Source organism: Anopheles maculipalpis, chromosome X (genome assembly GCF_943734695.1).
Source record: "Anopheles maculipalpis chromosome X, idAnoMacuDA_375_x, whole genome shotgun sequence".
Lineage (NCBI taxonomy): Eukaryota > Metazoa > Arthropoda > Insecta > Diptera > Culicidae > Anopheles > Anopheles maculipalpis.
The window spans coordinates 11,785,673-11,799,724 of NC_064870.1; the positions used below are offsets into that span (position 1 = coordinate 11,785,673).

General features: G+C 46.4%; 3 protein-coding genes across 3 annotated transcripts in view; 1 reads left to right on the top strand and 2 right to left on the bottom strand.

Annotated features, from left to right (window-relative positions):
- The window catches only part of LOC126559830 (DNA damage-regulated autophagy modulator protein 1), a 399,963-nt gene that overhangs the window by 39,093 nt on the left and 346,818 nt on the right, over positions 1 to 14,052 (top strand). The window lies entirely within an intron of this gene.
- The window catches only part of LOC126564858 (mitogen-activated protein kinase kinase kinase 15), a 153,791-nt gene that overhangs the window by 14,878 nt on the left and 124,861 nt on the right, over positions 1 to 14,052 (bottom strand). The gene's annotated exons all lie outside the window — the stretch shown is intronic.
- The window catches only part of LOC126561521 (uncharacterized), a 67,330-nt gene continuing 60,313 nt past the window's right edge, over positions 7,036 to 14,052 (bottom strand). The window contains exon 3 of the mRNA XM_050217726.1: positions 7,036 to 7,047. The gene's annotated coding sequence lies outside the window, so the exon portion shown is untranslated. The remainder of the gene's footprint in view (positions 7,048 to 14,052) is intronic.

Sequence of the window (14,052 nt, forward strand, 5' to 3'; positions counted from 1 at the left end):
TTACTGTATAGTCAGGTATCACAAAATCAATTAAGAATTAGTGGCGAATGTTTGACCTAGTTAATTAAAATTTCTAAACAATAAAGTGCTGTTTAATAGGCGTCATACTCAAATCAAATGAATAAAGTATTTCTTAACCTTTATTTCAACGCCCACCTAACCGGTCATGTTATGCATTTTTTTCAATATCATTTTATACAATGGAGCTATCAACTTGAAACTTTTCGAGTGCCAAGAAAAACATTTTTATTCACATAGCAAAACACACATTTTTATATTTTTTTAAAATTACGCTTGAATTTCAATTTATATTCATTCCCCTATTTTCTACAACCACTTACCTTTGTAGTTCGTATATTTTGTATGGGTTTTTGTATTTTGTCGTTTTATAAAGTCGTCGTATTATAAATATCTTTTGATCTGCATTTGCGTGAAATTTTCAAGAAAGAGGTGACTGTTTGCTGTCGATCTAATAATATTTAAATGTAAATTTTTGGGTGTTCGGAACGAGAAATTATTTTCAGTCATATTACATGCTTCCCCACATCAATTTGGAGGATTAATTTACTTTCAGATTCCTGGAATGATCAAACTCAACAGTTACATTAAATTAGACATTGTTCGGCCAATAATCGTTTCAACACTTTCCCGTCACCGGTGTATAACAAAACAAAAATGCTTCCAAAGGTTCAGCATCCGCGATAAAATACTCTGTTCGACGATAAAAATTTAATAAAAAATCATGACTATTCCAACCCCGTCGTCGTAATCAAATCCTTAAAGAATCCCCATTAAATTCCCATAGAATCCTAATAGGATCGGATCACCTTCAATTAGGATCGAATCCGATTCGATTATTCTTAGGGATTGAATCGTCGAGTCTTCCGTATCCGCAATCTGCCAACACTATATTATGCAGAATCACATTGAGGACTGCATAACAATTATGTTGACTAGATCAACCTTATGTTGAATGAAAGTGAGTAAGTGTGTATCGATATTGCATACCTAGCAGGCGCATTGAGCTTATAACCGCTTAACACCGAAGGAAAAAGGCACACGCTTTTCGCTTGCTATTTTTAGTAACGATCGTAACATTCAAATGTAAAAAAAACCCAACGAATAAGAAGATGGTTTAACTGAAAAAGGGGGGAAAGTTAAATTATTCTTCAGCATGCCACAGCCACCAAGAGCAATGTTTTCCTTTTTGAAAAACGGTAACGACACCGTCCTCCAGCTGGAACTAATTGGTGTGTTAGGGTTGGTAGCGCTGTCGTTATCGGGCACCACCATTTTCTTAGCGGTTTTACATCATTAATAGAGCAAACGCGTTTCGTTGTGGTACGAGCCACTGACCTGGCCCCGTTCGCGCTACTGCGCCGCAGTACCGTCTGGTAACCGCAACATGGGGCCTGGGGGTCTGGGAAGAGTGCCATGCGACTGCATGGCCCGATGGCGTCACATCCTTCTGGTGACCGCACGTCTAACGCATGGTTGCACTCTTTTTTCCCTCACTCTCCCCGCCCCGTTCCATGAAGAAGCCCTTCACGATGCAACTACACCCTTCTGCTAAGGGAGGTAAGGACACAAACCGATACTCTCCACCTGTTTGGCCGATACTCTCCACCTGCGGCAAGGTGGCTTGGCTGTTTCCTTATCTGTACAACAAGTTTTCGTTCGTTCGTTCTTCTTCTTTTGCTTGAACTACTTTTCGTTCAGCATGATTGCTACAATTAGGGAAATAATCGTGTTTTTAAGACGACTTATGCAAAAAAAAAAGTCCATTTCAACGCTCACCTGCACCCGTGTACAGAAACATACTCCTCGTTACACACTTATCGGCAGTAGGCTACCACACACAAACAACAAATTGAAGATTGTTTTTCAAAAACCAAAGAAAAATAGCATTTCCCTACAATATGTGTGCCAAAACCTGAAAGTAATCAATCTGCGGGGCGCATTCGAACTGCAATCCAAACCAATCGACCATCACTACCACCCTCACCCATTCATGTATGGGCGTCGAAAGAAATTACATTATATCATCGCGATGTAATGCGATCAGCGTGAGGGAGTGTGCGATCTCAATTTTGGTTGTTTGATTTTGCTTTAAAAAAAAAAAAAAAAACTCACTTAATTCGATGGTGACCCGGCTTTTCGGTGGTGGTAACGGCAGCAAAGCTGTAATAAAGTGACGAGAGTCGCAGCTGGTCTCTTGAGTGACAACATCGAGAACAGAATGCATTTCATGCACTCTTGATTGCACTAGCAAGCGCTTAATCTGATGCGTTGACAAACAATCATGCTCTATTATGGATCTTTTTCGTTAGAGAAAAGTGCTCGATTACGATAAATAACAGCAAACGGATAAACAGTGCTGTAAGAGCTTTTAATCTCGAAAAAAAAACTGGTGTTTTTTTCTCTCTCAATTAAAGTGGCCAATTGGAATGGCCTTGATAAGCTTTATTTGAACGGTTAGTAGCATTGTTTAATTAAAACATTGAGTTCGAGTGGCTTGCTGTAAAAATGATTAGGAAAATGTAAACTGATCAGCAGTATCTAAGAGCAGGAAGCATTAGCGGACGCGTCAAGCTAAGCGTCATTCGCCCAGTTTACAAAAATGGCGACAGGCTGAAATCGTGCCTTCTCAGTCCTCCATGTCGCCTATAAGATCCTTCATCGGCAGCCACCAAGCTGGATTTGTTGGCGGCCAATCGAACACCGAGCATTTTTTTTTTCTCTTCGGCAGATCCTTCAGAAGTGGTAAAAGCAACAGATCCCTACGCACCACCTGTTCATCGATTTCAAGTCATAGATCGGAATGAACCACTTACCTGAAAAGTAGATACGGTTGTTGAACGGTCACCATGACCAGGGTGCAGTGGGAGGTGAGACTATCGAACATGTTGTCAGAATCGTTCGTATCTCACAGTGTTCGGATGGCTCAGCTCGAAAGCCCTAGGGATAGAAGAAGTTGAGAGTCTCTATCACACTGAACCTGTTTACCGGAGGGAGGGAAGGGGATGGACTCTTCTGTCTATTCTTCAATATCGCGGGGCTAGACCACGACATCCGAGGCCCGATACTCTACCGGTCTCTCCAATTTCTTAGCTTATCGAATGGCACATCGACTTGTACGTGAATGACTCGTACATCCGATTCAAACGTGAAGTAGAAAGAATTCAATAGATGTTCAATGCAACGAAGACGAAATAGCTACTTGCCTGAGAATCAACCCGCGATAGAGCCCGGTTGGGAAGCACCGTATTAGTTGACGGCGATGTCCTCGAGTTGCTAGAGGAGTTCTGCTATAACATCGTAACATCGCATAACGACGTCAGCAGTGAAGTTTGGAGACGCATTGTGCAGAAGAATCGTGCATACAACGTCCTTTACCGTCTACTGATATCCAGAAGACTTCGAAACCGCACGAAATGTGAGATATATCGTCCTATATGGCAACGAGTCTTCAAGGATGAACCACGAGTTTGCTGAGCTACACAGAGAACCGGACATCCTGACGGTAGCAAAGACTGGCAGGATGTGATGACTGAGGCATGTTATGAGAACGTGGGACTCGTGCCACACCAAGAAGGAATTCATCAGCGAGCCTCAGTTCGGCACAAGGCGTCGGGGATCACAGCGAGATCGTTGAATGGATCAGGTGAAGTCGGACCTGTCGGAGATCGAACACCTACAGTATCCTGGAGATTTATTGTTGACATGGCCATGGCATGACGACCTGCTCCATGAGTGAGCAGGCCAATTCAGTGGCAGAGTTGAAAGTAGTGCCATTTTTCTCCCAAGCGTGATCAAATTCGAACTGTCTCCCTATTCGCGAGACTTACGGCTTAATTTAACGCTGAGGCCGATAACCTGCTTTGGCCTGAAATCATCATTTTAACAGCTAGGATTGAAGCTATTCTATTGAAGAAAAAAAAAAAAGCTTCTCATATAAAATCTATCAAACCCCTTCTTTAGAGCAGTTGTATGGATGGCTATTCAGAGGGTTTAGAGGGCTTGTTTGCTTGCATAGTACTCAATTAGCTAAACGTTTGTGAGAGATTTTCCCGTTCGAGAACCCGAATATACATGCACGACGGGTGTGATGCTTTTTGTTTGTGCTTGCCAGCTTTTATTGCACTTAAAACGCCTACCAACCGTTTTGTTATCGTGAGCTGTGTGGCCTTCAGCGTTCAGCCGAAAGGATGCGTGGGAATGGGTGTGAAAAGAAGGAAAGAAAGGGAAGTGCGGGCGGAGAAAGTTTTTCGTTGCAATTGTCCGGCTGGGTTGGGTTTTCGGTACATTGTCATACGGGGGGGGTGACAAGTTTGCGCAATTTAAAGTCCGATTGCGTATTACCACTGCGATGCGTAGATATTTTTCAGGACAGGGCCAAAAAGCGGGCCGGGACAGGGGTGTTCAGCACGTGCTCTACATTTCGCGTTATAAGTGCGTCTGCACAGCAACTGCACAAACGTGGCGAGCGAACGAGGATGGAAGCCGAAACCAAAATCAAAAATCGAAAGTGCTGCTCGGTTGCCGTGTGGCTGTTTGGTGAGGCTGCGCACGGATGTCGGTCGTTGCTATCAAACGGCAGTATCGTGGCGATCGTACACCGATCGCAATATTGCAGTAAACGCGCGCGCGCGCGCCCTCGTATAAGTGTGAACGCACGTTTGGGAGGCAGGGAGGAGAAGGATGGGTGCAGCAGGGACGAGATAGGGCCAAGGAAGCGGGTTAAGCAAATTGTGTCGCACGACGATGCATGCCTGCTAAAGATGGCAATGAAACTTGCCGCCTTAAGGCAAAGTCAAATAAAAACCCAACCACACAGCAGGGCAGTCAGCCATGCCCGCAGCGGATCATTTCTTCCTTTTGACACATCACATAATTTAAAATGGATAGCTAAGAGATGAGATGATATAAAAGCACATCCAGAGTAAAAGGTTGTCATTGCATGATTGAAATTAGAGCAAACCGGTGTTATCAAACACTCGCACCGTAATACAGGGAAAACTGGTACCAACCGGCCCCCTGTTCGTGCCACCATTTTGCTACATTTCGGTCACGGTACGGATGGCCTTCGTACTGGGTAGTGTGCGACCCTTTTCTTGCGATGTGATCAGCTTGCTGCCCTGAAGCCCCGGCGAATTCGGTTACACGGGATGTTGACGCAATGGTGACAGCGAGACGGCCACAATCATGTCACGCATGCCGAGATGCATTTCGGTGACACCGTACACCTAATCGGGGTCGGGGATCAATGTAACAACACGTACACACAGGCTTTCCCAGAGCTTATTGCTGTGATCAATCTACCCTTCAGGTACGGCTGCCATTTTTTTTCCCCAATATTTTCTCAAACAGTTTGACAGCTAAGCTTAGCTAGTGGCGCTTAGTGGTCATTTGACAGCTGTCAAATCAGTCACAGAAGATATGGACCACTGATGATAGTGCTACCTATGACTTCGTGTACAGTATCGTACGTTCCTTCTGTGCAACACACACACACACACACACGGCAAACGTTTGCGCAATGGACACTCCGGTGCACGTTCCGGAATGGAATGCGCGTACCGCAACCAAATCATTGCGATTAGTGCCCGAATCGATCAGTCGATCGGATGGTTTTGCTGTGTCAGTTTTGGGTGAACCACATGCCGAACCTGGGTGCGTGCGTAATCATCGCGGAGCTGACTAATGAGTGATATCGAGCGATGTGAGGACTTTTTTTTTACATAATATGGTTTCCATCGTTTTTGTATGGAAAAAGATGTAGTTGAATCCGTGAATAGATAATAACGATTGAGCGATGAAACGCTTAGCGAGGTAAGCACGGCGAACATTAAGATGTCGAATAGGCTCATACAGGAGTTTTTAAGTAATTATAGATTTACCTCAAATAGGCGTCAATTTTGAAAGCATTTTGCACTTGCTTGACGTATGTTCTTCGTCTTCTGAGGTCTACAAAATCTCACGTCAGCCATTTGGTAGGTGTTTTGAATATTTTGTAAGCGTATTCAACATCGTTCCTGAACTGATGTTCTCTGCCTTGTTTGCCAATATTATCCATGTGAATATTGAGAAATTTGATATCTAGAATAGCCTAAAGTGGTTGAGTCCTTAACTAGTTGTAGGTCTTCATCGAATAGTCGATCATATCGCAAATATTCGACGACGACTTCACGGATTTATGGCTCCGTTCAGATGTCCGTTATCATCTGTTTTACGGGCATTTTGAATATTTGATAAACTTACCGTAAGCATATTTTCTATCCTTCTGAACTGAAGATCTTAACAACAGGGATGCTTGTTTGTAATTTCCGCCAATTTGGTTGCAGGTGTTGAACAAGTTCCTGAGTAGCAAAGGAGCAGTTTGTAATACGGTTCGTTTGATACGTTGGATCCCCGCTCTTTCAGGCTCATGTTTAGCTCCATGGGACACTGTGGCTGGCTGGCTACCGGAACTACTGCGCTCGCTCAACCGTATCCTGTCCACACCGCCACACAACCATGCGTTGTGTGCCGCTCACAATTTCCACCTGCCATCAGCACAGCGACATTGGTCGCTGGCTGGAAAACGATATGTCCACCGTGTAACCATCCGAGTGGGTCCATAAATTGTGCTGCTAATGACCGCTGAGTAAAATGCTAACATTTTTGTCTGTTAGCAATGAAAATGAAAACTCTCGCTCTCGGCGTACAAAAAAAAAAATGGCGACTATGGCGTGGCGGAATGGTGCAAGATGGCGCACTACGAATAGCGCATGTGTTATGCATCGTAGGCTAGAGGATACGGGTCTCTAGTGACGGTGCTTAACGATCGAACCGTTTCGAAAACAATTGCCAAAAAAACTGCCTTTCCTTCCCCAGTCCTTCCGCCGACGGACTTTACGGATCAAAACTAGAAAAGCTTTCATCGCGTCTGTTCCGGGCAGGTGAATCCCGGGTTAGAGACAAAACGAAAGCAATAACAAGCAAAAAAAAATGCAGAAATAAAACATTAACGTTAAAGCCTTTAACCGATTCGTGAACATCACTCAGCTTCGCTGAAATGAAGGGAAAGCCTACTGCTAACACTGCCGGAATGGAATAGATTAGCGGCGCGCGCGCGGCCAACCTGCATGACATATGCCTATACCTTGACAAACAAAATCATGACTGCTCTGCGTCTTTTCGGGTGGAAAACCCGAACCATCCTCCCTCTTTTTCCTCTTCTCCCTCCGCCTTCTCTACCTCTCGAGTGTGCAGTGGGAAAAGGAAAAATCGAAAGCTTTCGCAGAAAGTAAGCACCGTCACATCGGTAAATGGAAGACGACCACTGTCATATGTCGCTGTAAGGCAGCGGCCATGTTGATCACTTAACCATTGTTGGAAAAGTGAAATGGGTTTTGGGCACGCGCGTGTGTCTGTGTGTACACGGGTGTTACTTCATCGAATGCGATGAGTCGATTTTCCAAGGAAAAGTCGTTACAACTGCAACGGGAAGTGAACTGAACAAACAGGTGTTGCAGGAGCTTTTGCAAAAACGGAAAGGAAAACAAAAACGAATTCAAAAAACAGAAACATTCTCGTCCGCATGCGCTCAAGGTTGTGCGTTCTACGACAAAAAAGGCTAAGGGTGGAATTTGTTGTACTCAGCCATTCTAGATAAAGAATCCCAATCTAGAATGCGCGAAGCTCCGGCCAGTAACGAGAACCAATCCAAACATCACCGATGCGTAAACGGAAACGGCTACTTAATGATGATTAAACGGGAGGCTCTTGGCGCGTGACTTGTGGAATTTGTGCTGTGAAGCCCCACAACAACAAAAAAAACCTATACAATCTATTGTAAAGCTAGCTGCATTAATTCTGAACCTCCATTAGGCATCCGTACCATACCGTCAAGCGATCGCGATTGATTGGAAATCAATCAAAACAAAAAAAAAGCCACAATAAAAAAGGCATTTTGTTGGAGTTACCATGGGGTGCGATAAAACAAAGGTTCTCCCTGGGATGCGCCTGGTGGTGTACAATAAAAAAAGCACCTCACTTTTGTTGGGACTGTTCCGGACATAATTACAACCTCTCAACCCTGGGAACCGGCCCATCTCGCCCGTCTGCCGAACTGTCACTGACGAGGTGCACAGTCTAATTCGCGCTGTGCCGCTGTGCACACCAGTTTGTAGTTGAGTTTGACTTTGACTAATTAATGGGAAGGCAGCAGTGTGCAGAAGCAGTAGTCAGGTCAGATTGGTCGATGGCTATCAATTCTTTGCGCATCGGTGAGACCGTTTGCTTCTGCCGATGACGACGACGAAGCAGGATGTTGCGGCCTCTGATAGGTCGCGATGGTTTCGGAGGGAGGGCGAGATTTTGCTTTTGGGCAGCAAAGATCCGTTTACGATTGAAATGTCACTGTCGAGGTCAGATTGAGCGGATTTCCAATCGGCTTAAAATGTGCGATACAAGAATCTACATACAAACGCACAAACCCACACCACACACACATATACAAAACGACCGGTATGGCACTGGCTAGATCAGTGGGACAAGCGTGGACGTCGGAGTTAATGTTGAAGCTAAGGGTTAAGGGGGGTTTTTTTTTGGTCTGTTGTCAGTTTCGAGACCCACTGCATGGGCGCGGGAGACTCTGTCTTTCTCGAATTTTCCAATTAAGCGTAAGGCTCCGTGAGGAAGTTCAAAAAATTGATTAAACTTGCGCTAGACAAAGACAAGATTCTGAGCTATCGTAGAGACATTGCTTCTTTGTGGATGTGGCATCGCTACCTGTACTAACCAAAAAAAAAAGTGTGATGCTACGTACTTTGGTCTGCTTCCCATAGATCTCCTAAAAACCAGAATATTCCTCACCCCTTTCGTAGTCTAAACCCTTCATCCCTTCGACGTCTCTTGCGACGATCTTGATGATGTACGCGTCAGCCAACACTAACTAATGTGGGTGTTGCGAAAAATCCCTAGCCCGGGATTAAGATTTAGGCTTTGTGTGCGAGACGCTCAGAATCAGCTCAGCGAACCGGTTTTGCCGATGGTCACAGCACCAGGCACTCTGTGGAGACTACCAGCAGCTTCATTCATCTCGGTAAGGATCATGACATCACAGACACACGCTCTGACGGACTCCCCGATTTGCACGGCATCCAGGAACAGACGAAACCCTGAAAGTGCTAGTATTGCTGTTGGAGTAATCGCACCTCCCCCCTCCCCTCCCCGCCTTCCGCTCTTTTTTGGCGAAACCCTCACACGGTTGCTACGTCACAGTGTGAGTGCGGATTTTGCAGCCATATGGGCTGGTACGGCGATCCGCTTCTTTCATCTGTCAACTTCAGATTTCCCTTCTTCGGTGCAGGCCTGTATGTTTCGCCCACTGCCACCGAGCGAAACGGTTGGGTACCGGAGTGCGAGTTTCCCCCTCCCCTCGGCTGCCCTGGGATCACGACATTTTCGCCCGTTCGATCATGCTTTCTCTCGCTCTCCTGTGCGATCCATCTTTCGCTCTCTCTCTCCCTCCCTCTCGCTCTACTTCGCTCGTATAAGGGTAGTTTTATGCTTTTGTGTGTTTTTTTTTTTGCTTCACTCCATATCTCCATCTCCACATCCGTGCAGTCTTGGTGCGACTCGGTGGAGCTGTTTTTCAACCCTACCCCGCGTTCGGCTCGACGACTCGCCGTCGGTGGTGGTGAATGTTATAAAATACAGTGGCGCTGGTAGCGCTGGATAGCATTTTGCAAAGACACGTTCCACGGTGAACACTAGGGCCACCGACAAACCAGAAAAAAAAGCATACCAAAACAACAACAAAACCACCGTAAGATCGAGTACTAGCTGCAAACGGTCCACTTCATCCCTTTCCTAAAAACTAAAAAGCATCCATCCCGTGCGAGTTCGGTGCGCAGTGTAAGTGAGGTGTGAATCAGTGTGTAGCGAGAACAATCCTATCCGTGTTGGTTCTTTGGGGGAGTAATCGCAAAGAAATGAACTGTGTCCGAGACGTGCGCGAGAAATAAACCACCGAGAGGAGGGGAGAGTTTTGAAGAGATCTTCAGGATCGGCAGGGTCTAACTCGGGGAATTCTGACAACGATTTTGTGGTAGTCTTGATAGTCGATCAGCACATCAAAACCCAGATTCTGAGTCCTAAGATATCCCTAGAAGTCTGAATGTGTGATTGATCCAAGTACACCTCAAACCTGCGAATATATTCGCATCCGTATGTGTGTGTGTGTGTGTGTGTGACTGTGTCCATGTGTCTGTGTGTATATGTGTGAATATATATATTCAGCTGACGGGTTGAATGTCGTACTACCAGCTCCTCCATTGCTTCATCCTGCTTCCACGATAAAATGCCACCGGCCAACTCCATGGAGAGCTACATCTCTCTATCTCTTTCACCAGCTGGTACACCATCAAACACATGCACAGCTTCTGAAACCGCTGCAATGGAACCAGGCGGAGGGCTTGGCGCCCGGGAAATCGAACTGGAACGAAATTGGAAGTAGAAAGTAAAAGTACCGCTCCACCAGCAAGATGGCTGATGGTCGAGGGAACGAGTTAAGCGACTTACACCAATAAAAAAGCGGGAGTTAACAAAAAACCCCGGACCCCCACGCAACAAACGTTCAACCGCGCGTGCCCGGAATCAAAGCGCTGTTTAAGTGTCTCTTCGTCGCTAGGTTGTTTTTTTTTCTTTCATCGACCTCACCAGGGACTTCCAATTCGCGCGGTTTGAGATTCTAGTTGAAGCGACCACCCTCGGCATTGGCATCCCTTAAATTTCACTTTTATTGATGCGCCGGTTCCGAAGCGGATACCTAAGAGCGGGTTCAAAATTCACACACATACACACACGCACACGGAACCGTGTACGGCGGTATCTCACCGCTTTGCAAAGGGAACAGAGCTTTCGGTTTAGAAAGTAAATGCCCTTCCAGGTCTTTATTCCCAATGAAGGCTTGCGGCCCTTGAAAATTTATTATATTTCCCATCACATCACCCTCCAGTTTTATGGTGCTTTATGGCGGAGGGGCTCGTTCATTACCATACCTGAACTATCTCCATTTTTTTTGTCATCTCAAAGGAAGAAGAAAAACAAAATGAGCTCCCCCTTTTGTACATACACACACACACTCTCTGATGAGTGTTAGACCTTTGCCTCTTTTCAAGTCTTCTCTTGTTGTATCCCTAATCAAATGTTACTCTCTTCCAGTGTACATTACGGTAAAGCGTAATCAACGTGTGCATTACGTGTTCCGACAGTTGAAAGTTTAGTGCGAAAAACGGAGCAGCAGTTTACGTGCCAACTCTAGCGTAGAACTCGTAGAGGACAGTTTGTAGAGCAGAAGTAGGTGTTTCTGTGCAAGCGCGTGCTTGTGTGTGTGTGTGTGAGAGAGCTAGATAAGAGACCAACAACACCCAAAACTCTCCAAGTGTGGGTACAACCCAACATAAGGAGTCGTTGAACTCCCGGAAATTCCTCCAAACCATCGCCCCACGATCAAATCCTGTTTGAGCGTTTTGTAGGTGACATCTTCCATCTATCAGCCCCATCTAAACAGCAGCGCTTCAGCAGAGAAGGCGCCTTCTGCAGACAGCATGCGTTTGCAAGGAACGGTAAGTAGTTAAGGCTGAAACGTGTAAGGGAAACGAAAGGACGCGGCACTCTCTTTGCTTTTGTCGAACACACATTCGAACTACTTTCTCGCGATAAGCGCAAGATTATGCCAAGGACGCGCGGAAAACCCGATCTCCGTATCCTTTCACCGGCCGGGGGGCCGCCGACTGGATCGGATCGTATCTGGTCCTATCGATCATTGAGTCAAGGGGGAGGCGTTTGAAGTATCAGCCACAACTTAGTGGCACAGTTTTCGCTCTCACGAGATCATATATTCCGAGCCAACACCTTCACACCGTTGCCAAGAGTTTCACACCCTAACGCTCCACAGCTATTGTGCAGCCCGTATGCAGCGTTTAAGCTGCCGCACGCATACGGCAAGATAGGGTGGATAGCAAATGTAATCGAATCGTTATAACAAGAGCAACAGGCAACAGACCCCATTCCTTTTCGATCAAAACAAGTAAACAAGTTTTGCGGACTTCTGCCCTGCATTAATGGAGTGATATCGACCACATCGATTCGCCGTTAATTGCCGCACTTCTTTATGTAACTTATGCTTTGATTCGGCTGGTTCATGCCTTATTCGATCGAAGCCAATTGCATCATACAATTGCGTGCCGTGACGCAAGCCTTCCCCTCGACGCCTGAGGCTTTGGCAGATGCGGGCGGAGGCGGGTGAGTTGTTTTTATTTTGTTTTACCTTTACTACTGGTGGCCCAGTGAGTAAAAGGGTTTTAACATTTCACTTTCGGTCAGTAAATTAGCACCCTCGCTGCACGTAATGGTCGTCCTGCTTTAGTTGCTCAGGTGTCACGAGCGCACCGACTTGGAGTCTCGTTGATCCTCATTGGACACCGAGCTGCATGTAGTTTTTGGCCGAGCAGATGAGGGTGCCATCGCGATCGGTTCAGCGATCACACACCTTGGAAGCTGCTTAACCTAACCGAAGGACAACCAGAGCGAAACGGAGCGATTTCTCAGCGTTCGAGACTTTCGGCCGTTGTTCGCACATTTCTTCACGCGCTGACCTTTGCCGTTGCGGTTGAAGATGCTCCCCTTTCCCGGTCTCGGTTTCCACCCTCGGGCAACGGTACTAGAAGAATGCGCCGTGAGAATCTCGTGTCGCTCGTACGCGCTCGCCGCACTGCTCCGTACGGTGCGGAGCGGGCTCGCCGCTGGATTTCAATTGGTTGCGTTCCTCAACGGACCTGTCATCCTGCTGCGATAAGCACGATATGTGTGAGACATTGTTTTTATGTGTTGTTTGGTTTTATTTTGGTCGCTTCTAAACCAAAGCAAATAGCATTCCGTGTGCAGCGGCAAATACCGAGTCGCTACGTACTAGTTACGGATGCAATCAGTGTTTTAGATTGCAAATGTGACACGATGTGGCACTGCAGAGGAAGATGATCCGAACAAAAACAACAGCAACAAAATTGGTACGCCACACTGACGCTTGTTTGCCGTGTACGCCCGAACACACGCCACCAGTTGAAGTGCAGCTGTGGTGCCGGGAGCAACCAGCGAGCGGAAAGGGAAAATCCTAAACCTCTTCGAAGCTCGAACCCGTGAGAATATGTTTACATTTTGCCCTCCGGGGGCCGTCTTCCCACAATAACGCAGCATATAAAGCATAACATGCTGGTGGTGGTAAGGTGCGCTCCTGGGGTGTTTTGTGCGGAGCTGGTTGGCTGCGCAGAAGAACGACGATGCGAAGGGGATGTGTGGAGTTGTAATGATGTGATGAGAACGGATCATCGGCCTCAGCAGCCGTAGCGGCAGCAAGCTATGCGGGGTATTGCTTTTTTCCCAACTTGTGTAGGTATCTCTTGTTGTGCTGTTCGTCGCTTTGCAACAAGTTGATTTGAAGCCACTACGACGCAGCGGCCGCGAACTGTGTGGCAGCCGTGGACATCCAAAACGCGGGAGGATGTAGAGACCAAAGGAGCCTATGGCTACGTTCCCATAATTTCCCATGCCCACCCGCCAAGATGACAACGGGACCCCAAAACGCACATGTTATTAAATCAAAGATGGACTCTCGATATTTACGAGTGCGCGCGCGTGTGTGTGTGAAAAGTGAAGGTTTTGAGACGATTTTCGACTGAACCATTCCTAGACGATGAGCGGGTGATTTACTTGAACAAATTGGCGATTTTCGTGCAACGAACTTTGTCGCCTTTTGTGTTGACTGTACGAGACGCGACTAAATAAATGCGATAGATAATTACACACGACTCGTTGGACGGAACGTTGCGTCAACCATTTCGGGTGCAGTGGTGTGGAAGGCAGCCTTTAAGCAGCGTACAAGTTGCGCGATTGGAGATCTATTAATCAGAGCAAAAGGTAAAAAGATCCATCTAAAGGTGGGATGGATCGTTACTGCACGTACTGCGCACGCAGTGTACAGTTGGCAAGGGTTCGCGTTGCATC